Source organism: Pristiophorus japonicus, unplaced genomic scaffold, assembly GCF_044704955.1.
Source record: "Pristiophorus japonicus isolate sPriJap1 unplaced genomic scaffold, sPriJap1.hap1 HAP1_SCAFFOLD_1027, whole genome shotgun sequence".
Taxonomy (NCBI): domain Eukaryota; kingdom Metazoa; phylum Chordata; class Chondrichthyes; family Pristiophoridae; genus Pristiophorus; species Pristiophorus japonicus.
This window is the reverse complement of record NW_027250678.1, coordinates 88,560-105,323: the sequence shown is the minus strand read 5'-3', so window position 1 is coordinate 105,323 and position 16,764 is coordinate 88,560. Positions and strand designations below refer to the sequence as shown.

Below are 16,764 nucleotides of genomic sequence, written 5' to 3'. Positions count from 1 at the left end.
TGATAGAGAGAGGAGGAAGGGAAGAGATAAATCGAGAGCCTGTCGTTCCAGGGTCGGTCTCAGAGCTTTTTAATATTTATAATTAAAGCCCTTGTCAATTGATGGTGAATTTAAATACTGAGCTCAGTTTTAGTCGGGGCCAGCTCCCTGCTCTGAGCTCTCTCTCTCGGGGGAAGGGGACAGAGAGAATGGCAGGGTGAGAGAGTGGGGGGCAGGGGAGAGATTGTGGTGACAGGGTCAGTTTCATATTTACAAATAAAGCTCCTTGTTAATTTAAATACTGAGCTCATTTAGAGCAGGCCTCAGTGAGAATTTGAACCCACGACCCCTGATTTATTAGACCAGTGCTCTAACCCCTGAGCTATGGAGCCACCTGCTCTGGGCTGTGGGTCATTCCCCAGTTAGTGCTGTGTGTTTGAAGAATGAGGAGGGGTCAGTGAAACGCTCAGATTGTGTCTCATCCCCCAGACTCCTGCCTCCGTCTCTTCAATATTCGCCTCTCAACATCGATATATCGGGTCTTTCACGTAGTAAAACATCCCAAGGCAACTCAGTCACACTCTGCCTCAATCTCTGTCTCTCTGTCTCATTCCCTGCCTCTCACTCTATCTCCGTGTCTCTCTCACTTATTCTCTGCTTCTGGATGGGGAAAGGGAGAGAGAAAAGGAGAAGAAAAGAGATAGAGGGGGAGGGGGAAGAGATAGAGGGGGAGGGGAGCGAGAGGGGAAGGAGTGACAGAGATAGGGGGAAGGGAAAAGAGGAAAATAAGCCTGTTGTTCCAGGGCACCAGTTCCCACTGTCACAGGACAGAGAGTGGAGAACACCAGTTCCCACTGTCACAGGACAGAGAGTGGAGAACACCAGTTCAAACTGTCACAGGACAGAGAGTGGAGAACACCAGTTCCCACTGTCACAGGACAGAGAGTGGAGAACACCAGTTCTCACTGTCACAGGACAGAGAGTGGAGAACACCAGTTCCCACTGTCACAGGACAGAGAGTGGAGAACACCAGTTCACACTGTCACAGGACAGAGAGTGGAGAACACCAGTTCCCACTGTCACAGGACAGAGAGTGGAGAACACCAGTTCCCACTGTCACAGGACAGAGAGTGGAGAACACCAGTTCCCACTGTCACAGGACAGAGAGTGGAGAGCACCAGTTCCCACTGTCACAGGACAGAGAGTGGAGAACACCAGTTCCCACTGTCACAGGACAGAGAGTGGAGAACACCAGTTCCCACTGTCACAAGACAGAGAGTGGAGAACACCAGTTCCCACTGTCACAGGACAGAGAGTGGAGAGCACCAGTTCCCACTGTCACAGGACAGAGAGTGGAGAACACCAGTTCCCACTGTCACAGGACAGAGAGTGGAGAACACCAGTTCCCACTGTCACAGGACAGAGAGTGGAGAACACCAGTTCCCACTGTCACAGGACAGAGAGTGGAGAGCACCAGTTCACACTGTCACAGGACAGAGAGTGGAGAACACCAGTTCCCACTGTCACAGGACAGAGAGTGGAGAACACCAGTTCCCACTGTCACAGGACAGAGAGTGGAGAACACCAGTTCCCACTGTCACATGAACATCCGGTAGTGCCCACGAAGGAAGTGGAGTGTGGGAAATTGCACTCTGCTTCCATTGAGGGGTGGTAAGGCCAATTCTGCGTCGGGAGCAGGACTTCCACGCTGGGGGGCTAAAATTCCCCGCCCAAGAAGGTTACCACCCCCAAGGTGGGGGGCCTGTGCTGGGCGATGAATGGAGAATGGGGCATGGGATTGAGGGGCCACATTGCAGCGAACGTCTTGGGGGGGGGGCGGGGTGCAAAGTGTGTTGGACAGTCGGGCCTGGGGGCTCTGTGCCTCGGTGCTGGGAGTGTTCGGGTTGACTGCGCAGATGGCAATTGCTGAATGTCGTGTGGGCTGGGGGCTCGACATCCGAGTGTGTTTGGCATTTGGGAAGGATTCTGACGGGACAGGCCGTGTTGGGTGCGGGGGGAGTGTTCCCGGTGTTGGATGGGTCCGGAGCCGGGGGGGGGCGGGGCACGCTCTTGGAATGGGGGTGGACTGTTTGGGAGAGACATCTTCATTCGGAGAGTTGTTGGTCTGTGGGGTTCCCTGCCGCGGAGAGTTATTGATGCCAGTTCATTGGATATGTTCAGGAGGGTGTTGGATGTGGTGCTTTTGGTTGGGGAGGGTCCGGGGGGTGATCAGCCAGGTATTTAAACACTAAACTAATTTTGAGTAGGCCTCAGCGAGATTTGAACCCATGACCTCTGATGTACTAAACCAGTGCTCGAACCCCTGAGCTATGGAACCATCTGCGCTGGGAAAGTCAGCGGAAGGAGCAGGAAAGAGAGGGGAAGGGTAAAGAGGGAGTGGAAGGAGTGAGAGAGAGGGGGAAGAGGAGACTGGGAAGAAGTGACAGTGGAAGGGGAGAGAGAGAGTGGCAGGAGAGAAATGGGGAAGGAGAGCAGTTGATACGAGTGAGGGAAAGGAGGGCGAGACGGGGAAAGCGAAATAGCGGGAAAAAGAGCTGTGATGAGGAAGGGAAGAATCTGTAGGAAAGGGAGAGGTATTTAAATACTGAGCTAATTTTGAGTATGCCCCAGTGAGATTTGAACTATGACCCCTGGTTTACTAGACCAGTGCTCTAACCCCTGAGCTATGGAACCACCTGCTCTGGTAAAGGCAGGGGCAGGAGCAGGAAAGAGAGGGACAGGGAAAAGAGAGAGTGGAAGGTGTTCTGTCTTGAATCAAGAGTCAGATGAGATACTGCAAGCTCAAAGTAAGGTGTGACCTTAGTCCTTTATCACAGGTCTCCAGAGTGCCTCTCCAGCCTGTGAGGCTTCCTTAAGTACAGGTGCTCCCAAGGGATTGTGGGATCCCTTGGGACTCCAGGAGATAAGCCCTCTGGTGGTCAGACATGATAATTACAGGTTTACATTCGTAACAACACTTCCCCCCCCGCCCCCTGCCCCAAAGTCAATAGTGTAACTATATACAATGTGAGTCGATCTGGGGCCTTCCTTGCCCTGGTTGATTGTCTCGGTACAAATGCTGGTGTTGGTGAATCATTTGTTGGGCCCTCGCTGGGCTGCTGTGCAGCTGGCCTTGCTGGGCTGCTGGGGGGGTGATGGGTTCTGCTTCGTGGTCATCCGCTGGGTCGGTTGCTACGTCTGTGTGTTGGACGGACGGTAGAGTGTGTTGTGGGTTGTTCTGGATAGTCTGTAAATCTCAGTTTGATTTAGTCCAAGTGTTTTCTGCAGGTGAGTCCATTTGCGAGTTTGACCACAAACACCTTGCTCCCTTCTTTGGCCAAAACAGTGGCAGCAATCCACTTGGGACCTTGTCCATAGTTCAACACAAATACAGGATCGTTTACTTCAATTTCACGTGACACATTTGTGCGATCACGTTATGTATTCTGTTGAAGCCGCCTGCTCTCTACCTGTTCGTGTAGATCAGGGTGGACTAACGAGAGCCTTGTCTGAAGTGCCCTTTTCTTCAGCAGTTCAGTGGAAGGGACCCCGGTAAGTGAGTGGAGTCTTGTGCGGTAACTGAGCAGGACTCGGGACAAGCGAGTCTGCAGTGAGCCTTCAGTTACCCTTTTCAAGCTCTGCTTGATTGTGTGAACTGCTCGTTCTGCCTGACCGTTGGACGCTGGCTTAAACGGGGCAGGCGTGACATGTTTGACCCCATTGCGGGTCATGAATTCCTTGAACTCGGCACCGGTAAAGCACGGCCCATTGTCGCTTACAAGGACATCAGGCAGGCCGTGCGTGGCAAACACGGCCCGTAGGCTTTCGATGGTGGCAGCGGACGTGCTTGCCGGCATTATCACACATTCGATCCATTTGGAGTACGTATCTACAACCACTAAAAACATTTTTCCCCAAGAATGGGCCTGCATAGTCGACATGAACCCCAGACCACGGTTTGGAGGGCCAAGACCATAAACTTAGGGGCGCCTCCCCGGGTGCATTGCTTAACTGGGAACATGTATTACAGTTGTGCACACAGGACTCTAAGTCTGCATCGATACCGGTCCACCACCCGTGGGATCTGGCTATCGCTTTCATCATTACAATGCCTGGGTGGGTACTGTGGAGATCACTAATGAAAGTGCCCCTGCCCTTTTTTGGCATACCTACCCAAATGCCCCACAGGACGCAATCTGCCTGTCTAAACATTTCATCTTTGTGTCGCTGGTATGGCTTTATTTCTTCGTTCATCTCTAACGGGACACTAGACCAACTCCCGTGGAGCACACGGCTTTTTACTGAGGACAGTAAGGGGCCCTGGCTCATCCAGGTTCTAATCTGTCGGGCGGTGACAGGTGATTGCTCACTCTCGAATGCTACCATTACCATAACTAAATCTGCGGGCTGTGCCATCTCCACCCCGGTGGTGGGCAATGGCAGCCTACTGAGAGCATCGGCACAGTTTTCTGTGCCTGGCCTGTGGCGGATGGTGTAGTTGTATGTGGACAACGTGAGCGCCCATCTCTGGATGCGGGCCGATGCGTTCGTATTTATCCCCTAATTTTCAGAAAGGAGGGATATAAGTGGCCTGTGGTCGATTTCCAATTCGAATTTGAGCCCGAACAGATATTGATGCATTTTCTTTACCCCGTAAACACACACTAACGCTTCTCTCTCGATCATACTGCAGGTCCTCTCGGCCTTGGACAGACTTCTGGTTGCATAAGCAACCGGTTGCAATTTCCCAAATTGATTCGCTTGTTACAACACACACCCGACCCCGTACGACGACGCATCACATGCTCGTACCAAACGTTTACATGGATCGTACAACACAAGCAATTTGTTTGAACATGACAGCGTCCTAGCTTTCTCAAAGGCATTTTCTTGGCTTTTACCCCAGACCCATTCATCTCCCTTACGCAGTGGAGGGTGCAGGGGTTCTAACAATGTGCCGAGACCCGGTAAGAAGTTACCAACATAGTTCAGGAGTCCTAGAAACGACCGCAGCTCCGTCACGTTCCGTGGTCTCGGTGCCTTCTCGATTGCCCCCGTCTTCGAATCGGTGGGCCTGATGCCGTCCGCCGCGATTCTTCTCCCCGGGAACTCCACTTCAGGCACCGGGAAAACGCACTGCGAGCATTTCAGCCCGAGCCCCACACGATTAAGCCGACTAAGGACCTCATCCACGTTCTGCAAATGCTCGACGGTGTCCCGACCTGTAACCAAGATGTCGTCCTGGAAGACCACGGTGCACGGGACCGACTTCAGCAAGCTCTCCGTGTTCCTCTGGAATATCGCCGTGGCCGATCGAATCCCAAACGGGCATCTGTCGTAAACGAAAAGACCTTTGTGCGTGTTGAGGCAGGTGAGGCCTTTCGATGATTCCACCAGCTCCTGCGTCATGTAGGCCAAGGTCAAGTCCGGCTTCGTGAATGTTTTCCCCCCCAACCAGCGTGACAAATAGGTCATCAGCCTTTGGTAGCGGGTATTGATCCTGCAGCGAGAAACGATTGATAGTTACTTTGTAATCACCACAGATTCTGACGGTGCCGTCTCCCTTGAGGATTGGAACGATCGGACTGGCCCACTCACTGAATTCGATCGGCGAAATGATGTCCTCTCGTTGAAGCCTGTCCAGCTCAATGTCCACCCTCTCTCTCATCATGTAAGGTACCGCTCTCACCTTGTGATGGATGGGTCGCTCCCCCGGAATTAAATGGATCTGCACTTTTGCTCCTTGGAACTTCCCGACGCCTGGTTCGAACAGCGAGGGGAACTTGCTTAGGACCTGGGCACATGAGGTGTCGTCGACGGATGTATCTTTCCCAGCCAGCTCCTGCCGAACAGCGTGGGGCCATCGCCCGGTACCACCCACAGTGGTAAATCGTGCACCGCTCCATCGTAGGAGATCTTTCCGGTAGCACTGCAGATTACGGGAATCAGTTCCTTTGTGTACGTTCTAAGTTTGGTTCGAATGGGAGTCAGGACTGGCCTTGAAGCCTTGTTGCACCACAACTTATCGAAAGTCTTTTTGCTCATTATGGACTGGCTCGCGCCCGTGTCCAGCTCCATGGACACCGGGAGCCCATTTAATTCAACCTTCAGCATTATCGGGGGACACTTTGTGGTAAATGTGTGCACCCCATATACCTCTGCATCCTCGGTCTGAGGCGCTGGTTCGTCATGATCCGCAGTGGATCTGTCCTCCTCTGCAACAAGGTGGTTTGCAGGATTAGCAGGGTTTGCAGCTCGCCTGCACATACGTTGGAGGTGTCCCATTGTTACACAGCCCTTGCAAACGTACCCTTTGAAGCGGCATGAATGGAATCGATGATCACCAAGATCACCACAACCTCTGTCGTCGAGCTACAGTACACGGACGACGCCTGAATCTGCGCACATTCAGAGGCTGAACTCCAGGATATAGTCAATGTATTTACTGAGGCGTACGAAAGCACTGGCCTTACACTAAACATCCGTAAGACAAAGGTCCTCCACCAACCTGTCCTCGCCGCACAGCACTGTCCCCCAGTCATCAAGATCCACGGCATGGCCCTGGACACCGTGGACCATTTCCCTCCTCATTCTTCAAACACACAGCACTAACTGGGGAATGACTCACAGCCCCAAGGCAGGTGGATCCATAGCTCTGGGGTTAGAGCACTGGTCTAGTAAACCAGGGGTTGTGGGTTCAAATCTCACTGGGGCCTACTCAAAATTAGCTCAGTCTTTAAATTCACTGTCAATTAACAAGGGCTTTAATTATAAATATTGAACAGCTCCTGGAATGATGGGCTTGTTCTTGACCACATTTAAAAAGTGCTGCAACTGACAGACCTCGAGCTGGAAAGTGGGATGAGGCTGGGTTTGCTCTTGGCCGGCCGGCGTGGATACGATGCGCCCAATGGGATTATGCCTCTCCCTTACTCTTTTTCCTTCTCACTCAATCTCTCAACCTGACTTTCTCTTTCTCTCTCACTATTTGTCTCTAACATCATCAGCATCGGTGTGATATATTCACAGGGCACAGCACACACAGCTTCCTAACATGGCGCACAGCTCTCTCGGAAGTCTCCGGAAACCCGCCGAATTCTGTTTATTATTAACTCTGCACTTGCAGTACACAATACGTCCACATCCTCAATGTGGAGCTACAAACATTACAAGCTGACAGACATTGCAAGAGGCAGTCCCTCGGAATCGAGGAAGACTTGCTTCCACTCTTAAAATGAGTTCCCCTTTATCCACCCTGTTGGTTACATCCTCAAAGAATTCCAGCAAATTAATCAAACATAACTTCCCCTTCATAAATCCATGCTGACTCTGCCTGACCCAATTATGCTTTTCCCAATGGCCTGCTCCTGAAGGAGTGAGAGGAGAGAGGGGGGAGGGGAGACTGCGAGGAGGAAAGAGTGGCAGAGAAGAGAGAGGGAGGAAGGGGAAAGAGAAGTTATGGGGAGAGAGGGAAGGAGTGATGAAGAGAGGGGACAGAAAGTAAGAGCGAGAGGGGGAGAATCTGAAATTAAAGGGAGAAGAGAGAAAGACAGATATTTAGATACTGAGCTAATTTTGAGTAGGCCCCAGTGAGATTTGAACGCACGACCCCTGGTTTACTAGACCAGTGCTCTAACCGCTGAGCTATGGAGCCACCTGCTCTGTGCAAGACAGGGGAAGGAGCAGGAAAGAGAGGGGAAGGGAAAAGAGAGAGTGGAAGGAGTGAGAAAAAGATATCGAACGGGTCGTGATGGGGAAGGGAGAGAGAGAGAGGGGAGGAGTGAGAGAGAGAGGGGGAGAATCGGTCGGAAAGGGAAAAGAGAGAGAGGTATTTAAATACCAAGCTAATTTTAGGTAGGCTCCAGTGAGATTTGAACCCACAACCCCTGGTTTATTCTACCAATGCTCTAACCCCTGAGCTATGGAGCCACCTGCTCTAAGCTGTGCGTCATTCCCCAGTTAGTGCTGTGTGTTTGAAGAATGAGGAGGGGTCAATGAAACGCTCAGATTGTGTCTCATCCCCCAGACTCCTGCCTCCGTCTCTTCTAATATTCACCTCTCAACATCGATATATCGGGTCTTTCACATAGTAAAACATCCCAAGGCAACTCAGTCACACTCTACCCCAATCTCTCTGTCTCTCTGTCTCTCTCTCTCTTTCTCTCTCAATCTCTCTGTCTCTCCATCTCCCTGTCTCTCTCATTCTCTGTCTGTTTCTTTGTCTCTCACTCTCTCTCTCTCTCTGTGTCTCTCTCACCTGTAAGGGTAAACCTATTTTTCTTGGAACAAGGCACAGGAAGAGACCACGAACAAACTGTTTTAAAGTAAAAATGTTTGGACTCCCTGGGAGGGGGAAGGCAAGTGGTGACACATGACCCATTAAAAGCAATGGCTGAGGTCAAGGACTGAACTTGGTTATACATACAGACAAAGAGATTGATACTGTCTATCCGGGGAGTCCCACAGTTGATTGGCCACAGGGGGTAACACAGTTCCCCCCAGAGACTACAGGTCTGCAAGAAAACAGGACTATAAAGGACCCAAGGAAATGCACATTTTTGGATAACAGGGCATTAAGGATAAGGAGTTATCTTTTGCACTGTCGATTCCGTGTGCAAATTAGTAGCCAGTCATACTCCTCAGCACAGCCAGTTAAACAAATCACTGCATCGATCCAGATGCATTCATCGGACACAAGCCCAGCAGGGAACTTATTCTTACTGTGGATATAAATATCACCATCATCGGCAGTCCCTCGGAATCGAGTAAGACTTGCTTCAACTCTAAAAGTGAGTTCTCAGGTGGTTGAACAGCCTAATACTGGAATTACCGTCCCTGTCACAGGTGGGACAGATAGTTGTTGAGGGAAGGGGAGGGTGGGAGTGGTTTGCCGCACGCTCCTTCCGTTGCCTGCGCTTGGTCTCTGCACGCTCTCGGCGATGAGACTTGTGGTGCTCAGCACCCTCCCGGATGTACTTCCTCCACTCCGGGCGGACTGGTCTTTGGCCCAGGGACTCCCAGGTGTCGGTGGGGATGTTGCATTTTATTAAGGGAGGCTTTGAGGGTGTCCCTTGTAACGTTTCCTCTGCCCACCTTTGTCTCGCTTGCCGTGTGGGAGTTCCGATTCGAGCGCTTGCTTTGGGGAGTCTCGTGTCGGGGGACCATGCGGACAATGTGGCCCTGCCCAGCGGAGCTGGTCAAGCAGGAAGGAGCAGGAAGGTACACAAGCAGGAGGTAGAAAGATGAAGCAAAAGGACAAACAGAGAGACAGAAGGAGACGAAAGGAAGAGGCGCTGCAGAGAACGGATAGAAGGAGAACCGACCGGTCACGGAACCAACGACCACAAACCTACAATAACTACAGCCAGGAATGGCGATTGTATGTCTTCAGTCGATTTCTCTCAGCAGTCTCGTCCTGTAGTTTTTAGTCAGTTTTTTGTTGTGTAATAAAACGGACCCTGGGTTAAGCCTAAAATGTTGTTCCGTGTGTTGTCCTCTCCCCACTAGAAGTTCCGAGGTCTAACAATCAGTGAACAACACACACCCCGACACACTCTCTCTCTGTCTCTCAAGGGGGAAGGGCAGAGAGAGAGAGGAGGGAGGGGAGAGAGAGGAAGAAAGGCCGAGGGTGAAAAGGGTAAAGGGAAAGTGAAAAAGAGAGGGGACGGGGAGAGGGAGGGGGAATGGGAGAGAAAGAAAGAGGGGCAAAGGGAGAGAGAAAGAGGAGGAAAGGGAGAAAGGCAGAGAGGATGGGTAGAGAAAGAGGGGGAAGGAAAGACAGAGGAAGTGGAGAGTGGGAAGGGTGAGAAAGACAGTGTCAGGGATGAAACGGGACTGGGAGAGAGAAAGGGGAAGGAGAGTGAACGGAACGAGAGAGAAATATAAAGGGCAGTGATGGGGAAGGCAGAGAGAGAGGAATCGAGAGCCTGCAGTTCCAGGGTCTGTCTTGGAGCTGTTTAATATTTATAATTAAAGTCCTTGTTAATTGGCAGTGTATTTAAATACTGAGCAGGGCCCAGTGAGATTTGAACCCACGACTCCTGGTTTATTAGACCAGTGCTCTAACCCCTGAGCTATGGAACCACCTGCTCTGGGCTGTGGGTCATTCCCCAGTTAGTGCTGTGTGTTTGAAGAATGAGGAGGGGTCAGTGAAGCGCTCAGATTGTGTCTCATCCCCCAGACTCCTGCCTCCGTCTCTTCAATATTCGCCTCTCAACATCGATATATCGGGTCTTTCACGTAGTAAAACATCCCAAGGCAACTCAGTCACACTCTGCCTCAATCTCTCTGTCTCTCTCTGTCTCTCTCTCATTCTCTGCCTCTCTCTCTCTCTCTCCGTGTCTCCCTCACTTTTTCTCTGCTTCTGGATGGGGAAGGGGAGAGAGAAAAGGAGAGGGGAAGAGATAGAGGGGGAGTGGGGAGAGGGGGGAAGGAGTGAGAGAGATAGGGGGAAGGGGAAAGAGAAAAAAGGAACCTGTTGTTCCAGGGTCGGTTTTGGAGCTGGTTAATATTTATAATTAAAGCCCTTGCTAGTTGACCATGAATTTAAATACTGAGCTAATTTTGAGTAGGCCCTAGGGATATTTGAACCCACGACTACTAGTTTAACAAGACCATAGCTCTAAACCCTGAGTTATGGAGCCACCTGCCTTGGCCTGGCTCTCTGTGTCTCTCTCTCTCGTTCTCTCTGTCTCTCACTTTCTCTCTGTCTCTCGAGAGGGAAGGGGAGAGAGGAGGAAAGGGAGAAAGAGAGGGGTTAAGGGAGAGAGGGAGGGGAGAGATAGAGGGGGAAGGCGAGAGAGAATGGTACGGTGAGGGAATGGGGGAAAGAGAGGGGGAAGGGAAACATAGAAACATAGACATAGAAACATCGAAACATAGAAAATAGGTGCAGGAGTAGGCCATTCGGCCCTTCGAGCCTGCACCACCATTCAATGAGTTCATGGCTGAACATGCAACTTCAGTACCCCATTCCTGCTTTCTCACCATACCCCTTGATCCCCCCAGTAGTAAGGACTACATCTAACTCCCTTTTGAATAGATTGAGTGCATTGGCCTCAACTACTTTCTGTGGTAGAGAATTCCACAGGTTCACCATTCTCTGGGTGAAGAAGTTTCTCCTCATCTCGGTCCTAAATGGCTTACCCCTTATCCTTAGACTGTGACCCCTGGTTCTGGACTTCCCCAACATTGGGAACATTCTTCCTGCATCTAACATGTCTAAACCCGTCAGAATTTTAAACGTTTCTATGAGGTCCCCTCTCATTCTTCTGAACTCCAGTGAATACAAGCCCAGTTGATCCAGTATTTCTTGATAGGTCAGTCCCGCCATCCCGGGAATCAGTCTGGTGAACCTTCGCTGCACTCCCTCAATAGCAAGAATGTCCTTCCTCAGGTTAGGAGACCAAAACTGTACACAATACTCCAGGTGTGGCCTCACCAAGGCCCTGTACAACTGTAGCAACACCTCCCTGCTCCTATACTCAAATCCCCTCACTATGAAGGCCAACATGCCATTTGCTTTCTTAACCGCCTGCTGTACCTGCATGCCAACCTTCAATGACTGATGTACCATGACACCCAGGTCTCGTTGCACCTTCCCTTTTCCTAATCTGTCACCATTCAGATAATAGTCTGTCTCTCTGTTTTTACCACCAAAGTAGATAACCTCACATTTATCCACATTATACTTCATCTGCCATGCATTTGCTCACTCACCTAACCTATCCAAGTCGCTCTGCAGCCTCATAGCATCCTCCTTGCAGCTCACACTGCCACCCAACTTAGTGTCATCCGCAAATTTGGAGATACTACATTTAATCCCCTGGTTTAAATCATTAATGTACAATGTAAACAGCTGGGGCCCCAGCACAGAACCTTGCGGTACCCCACTAGTCACTGCCTGCCATTCTGAAAAGTACCCATTTACTCCTACTCTTTGCTTCCTGTCTGACAACCAGTTCTCAATCCACGTCAGCACACTACCCCCAATCTCATGTGCTTTAACTTTGCACATGGGACTGGGGTAGTGTGCTGAGAGGGGAAAGGGGAGATAGACAGAGAGGGGAGTGGAGAGTGAGAAGGGAGGGGCGAAGGGGAGAGCGAGAGGGGGTCGTGAGAGGGGAAGGAGTGACAGAGAGAGAGGGTGAAGAGAGAGTGAAGGGTAAGGAAGGGAGAGGGGAGAGAGAAGGAGGGGGTTGGAGAGAGATAGAGGTGGAAGGAAAGGGAGAGGAAGGGGAGGGGAGGAAGGGGGAGAGAAAGGGGGAGTGAGAAAGGGGGAAGGAGAGTAAGTGGAGGAGAGAGAGAGAGAGCGGGACACAGGAGAGACAGAGGAGGAAAGAAATGGAGCGGGGGAACGGGAGAGGATGGGTACAGAGGGACGGAAATAGAGAGGGGGAAGGGGAGAGAGAGGAAGTGGAGAGTGGGAAGGGAGGGCGAGAGACAGGGGAAGGGGGGAAAGGGAGACAGGGAGAGGGGGGAAAGGGGGACAGGGAGAGGGGGGAAAGGGGGACAGGGAGAGGGGGGAAGGAGAGCGAGAGAAGAAAAATAAAAAGCAGTGATGGGGAAGGCAGAGAGAGAGATCAAGAGCCTGCAGTTTGAGGGTTGGTCTTGGAGTTGTTTAATATTTATAATTTAACTCCTTGTTAATTGATGGTGAATTTAAATACTGAGTGAACTTTGAGTAGGCCCCAGTAAGATTTGAACTCATGATCCCTGGTTTAGTAGACCAGTGCTCTAACCCCTGATCTCTGGAGCCAGCTCTGCTGGGAAAAACCGGGGAAGGAGCAGGAAAGAGAGGGGAAGGGAAAAGAGAGAGTGGAAGGGGAAGGGGAGAGAGAGGGAATGTTTCATCATGACTTCTCCTCTTGCACCATCTCGGTAACATTGACGGAAGGGTGTGTTTGTCTGGTCAATCACCCCAATGGGAAGGGGAGAGAGCGAGAGAGAGAGAGAGAGAGAGAGGGAGAAGCTGAAAGGAAAGAGAAGAGGAGAATGGGAGGCGACAGGCAGGGAAAGCAGATGGAGAACAGTTTGTGATGGGGAAGTGGGAGAGAGCATGTCAGAGAGACAAGCCTGCTGTTCCAGAGTCGGTCTTGGAGCTGGTTAATATTTATAATTAAACCCTTGTTAACTAATGGTGAATTTAAATATTAAGCTAATTTTGAGCAGGACCCAGCCTCGGGTTTACTGGACAAGTGCTCTAACCCATGAGCTATGGAGCCACCTGCGCTGGGTTTGCTCTCTGTGTCTCTTTCTCTCGTTCTCTCACTTTTTCTCTGTCTCTCGAGGGGGAAGGGGAGAGAGAGGGAGGAAGGTGAGAGCGATGGGGGAGGGGTTAGAGAGAGGGGAAGGGGGGGAGAGAGGGAAGGGAAGGGGAGAGAGAGGGGGAGGGGAGAGAGAGGGGAAGGGGAGAAAGTGGGGAAGGGGAGAAAGAAGGAATGGGAGTGAGAGGGGTTGGAATGAGAGAGCGAAGTGGAGAGAGGGGAGGTGAGAGAGAGATGGGAGGGGAGAGTGAGACGGCGTCATGAGAGGGAAAGGAGTGAGAGTGACGGGAAAAGGGAGAGAGCGGGAAGAGAGAGTGAAGGGGAAGGGAGGGAGATAAAATAGCCTAAGGCAACTCAGTCACACTCTGGCTCAATCTCTCTCTGTCTCTCTCTCTCTCTCTCTCTCTATCTATCTTTCTCTCTCTCTGTCTCTTTCGCTCACTCTCTCTGTCTTTCTCTCATTCTCATTTTTTCAGTGTCACTCTCTCTCTCTGTATCTTTTTCACTTTCTCTCTGTCTCGTGAGTGGGAAGGGTAGAGAGAGAGAGAGAGGAGGGAGGGGAGAGAGAGGGGAAGAAAGGCAGAGGGAGAGAGTGAAAAGGGTAAAGGGAAAGTGAGAACGAGAGGGGAAAGGGGAGAGAGAGGGAAAGGGAGAGAGAGAGAGGGGAAGGGGAGCGAGAGATGGGAAGGGGAGTGAGAGATGGGGAGGGGAGTGAGAGATGGGGGGGAGAGAGAGATGGGGAGGGGAGCGAGAGAGAGGGGAAGGGGAGAGAGAGGGGAAGGGGAGCGAGAGATGGGGAGGGGAGCGAGAGATGGGGGGGAGAGAGAGAGGGGAAGGGGAGCGAGAGATGGGGAGGGGAGTGAGAGATGGGGGGGAGAGAGAGATGGGGAGGGGAGCGAGAGATGGGGGGGAGAGAGAGAGGGGAAGGGGAGCGAGAGATGGGAAGGGGAGTGAGAGAGAGGGGAAGGGGAGAGAGAGGGGAAGGGGAGAGAGAGGGGAAGGGGAGCGAGAGATGGGGAGGGGAGTGAGAGATGGGGGGGAGAGAGAGATGGGGAGGGGAGCGAGAGATGGGGGGGAGAGAGAGAGGGGAAGGGGAGCGAGAGATGGGAAGGGGAGTGAGAGAGAGGGGAAGGGGAGAGAGAGGGGAAGGGGAGCGAGAGATGGGGAGGGGAGCGAGAGATGGGGGGGGAGAGAGAGAGGAGAAGGGGAGCGAGAGATGGGGGGGGAGAGAGAGAGGGGAAGGGGAGCGAGAGAGGGGAAGGGGAGCGAGAGATGGGGAGGGGAGTGAGAGATGGGGGGGGAGTGAGAGATGGGGAGGGGAGCGAGAGTTGGGGAGGGGAGCGAGAGATGGGAAGAGGAGAGAGAAAGTTCGAGTCAGAAGGGAAAAGGGAGAGAGTGAGGGGGAAGGAGGGAGAGAAGGAGAGGGGGATGGAGAGAGATAGAGGGGGAAGGAAAGGGAGAGGAAGGGGAGAGAGAGTGGGAAAGGGGGGAAGGGAGAGAGAAAGGATGAAGGAGAGTGAGCAGAGGGGAGAGAGAGAGAAAAATAAAGGGAAATGATAGAGAGAGGAGGAAGGGAAGAGATAAATCGAGAGCCTGTAGTTCCAGGGTCGGTCTCAGAGCTTTTTAATATTTATAATTAAAGCCCTTATCAATTGATGGTGAATTTAAATACTGAGCTCAGTTTTAGTAGGGCCCAGCTAGCTGCTCTGAGCTCTCTCTCTCTCTCTCTCTCTCTCTTGAGGGGGAAGGGGATAGAGAGGGAAAGGGAGAGAGAGAGAGAGAGGAGGGTTAAGGGAGAGAGGAAAGGGAGAGATAGAGGGAGAAGGGGAGAGAGAATGGCAGGGTGAGAGAGTGGGGGAAAGGGGAGAGCCTGTGGTGTCTGGGGGAAGGGAAGAGAGGGGAAAGGGAGATAGACAGAGAGGGAAGTGGAGAGTGAGAAGGGGGGAGCGAGAGGGGGGAGTGAGAGAGAAAGGAGTGAGAGAGAGAGACGGGAAAAGGGAGAAGAGAAAGTGAAGGGGTACGAGAGAGAGGGGCAGGAGTGAAAGAGAGAGAAAGATAGAAGGTGAAAAGGGATTGAGAGAGGGGGAAGGGGACAGAGAGTAAGAGTGAGAAGGGAAGATTGGGGGAGAGGGGAGAGCCTGTTGTGCCAGGGTTGGTTTCATATTTATAATTAAAGCCCTTGCTAATTTAAAAACTGAGCTGATTAGGACCCAATGAGATTTGAACCTACTACCCCTGGTCGACTCGACTAGTGCTCTAACCCCTGAGCTATGGAACCACCTGCCCTGGGCTGTGGGTCATTCCCCAGTTAGTGCTGTGTGTTTGAAGAATGTGGAGGGGTCAGTGAAACGCTCAGATTGTGTCTCATCCCCCAGACTCCTGGCTCCGTCTCTCAATATTCGCCTCTCAACATCGATATATCGGGTCTTTCACGTAGTAAAACATCCCAAGGCAACTCAGTCACACTCTGTCCCAATCTCTCTGTCTCTCTGTCTTTCTGACTCTCTGTCTCATTCCCTGCCTCTCGCGCTCTCTCCGTGTCTCTCTCACTTATTCTCTGCTTCTGGATAAGGGAGAGAGAAAAGGAGAAGGAAAGAGATAGAGAGGGAGGGGGAAGAGATAGGGGGGGAGGGGAGTGAGAGGGGAAGGAGTGACAGAGATAGGGGGAAGGGAAAAGAGGAAAATAAGCTTGTTGTTCCAGGGCGACCAGTTCCAAATGTCACAGGACAGAGAGTGGAGAGCACCAGTTCCAACTGTCACAGGACGGGAGATTGGAGAGCACCAGTTCCCACTGTCACAGGACAGAGAGTGGAGAGCACCAGTTCCCACTGTCACAGGACAGAGAGTGGAGAGCACCAGTTCCCACTGTCACAGGACAGAGAGTGGAGAGCACCAGTTCCCACTGTCACAGGACAGAGAGTGGAGAGCACCAGTTCCCACTGTCACAGGACAGAGAGTGGAGAGCACCAGTTCCCACTGTCACAGGACAGAGAGTGGAGAGCACCAGTTCCCACTGTCACAGGACAGAGAGTGGAGAGCACCAGTTCCCACTGTCACAGGACAGAGAGTGGAGAGCACCAGTTCCCACTGTCACAGGACAGAGAGTGGAGAGCACCAGTTCCCACTGTCACAGGACAGAGAGTGGAGAGCACCAGTTCCCACTGTCACAGGACAGAGAGTGGAGAGCACCAGCTCCCACTGTCACAGGACAGAGAGTGGAGAGCACCAGTTCCCACTGTCACAGGACAGAGAGTGGAGAGCACCAGTTCCCACTGTCACAGGACAGAGAGTGGAGAGCACCAGTTGCAACTGTCACAGGACGGGAGAGTGGAGAACACCAGTTCCCACTGTCACAGGACAGAGAGTGGAGAGCACCAGTTCCCACTGTCACAGGACAGAGAGTGGAGAGCACCAGTTCCCACTGTCACAGGACAGAGAGTGGAGAGCACCAGTTCCCACTGTCACAGAACAGAGAGTGGAGAGCACCAGTTCCCACTGTCACAGGACAGAGAGTGGAGAG

The 16,764-nt window shown here is 52.0% G+C and overlaps 3 non-coding genes across 3 annotated transcripts; all 3 read right to left on the bottom strand.

Moving 5' to 3' along the window:
* Nucleotides 1–297: 297 nt before the first annotated feature.
* trnai-aau (transfer RNA isoleucine (anticodon AAU)) lies at nt 298–371 on the bottom strand. The gene has a single exon. It is a non-coding gene; the product is annotated as a tRNA-Ile (tRNA).
* A 7,189-nt stretch (nt 372–7,560) lies between these two features.
* trnat-agu (transfer RNA threonine (anticodon AGU)) lies at nt 7,561–7,633 on the bottom strand. The gene has a single exon. It is a non-coding gene; the product is annotated as a tRNA-Thr (tRNA).
* Nucleotides 7,634–9,989: 2,356 nt separating this feature from the next.
* trnai-aau (transfer RNA isoleucine (anticodon AAU)) lies at nt 9,990–10,062 on the bottom strand. The gene has a single exon. It is a non-coding gene; the product is annotated as a tRNA-Ile (tRNA).
* Nucleotides 10,063–16,764: the final 6,702 nt, after the last annotated feature.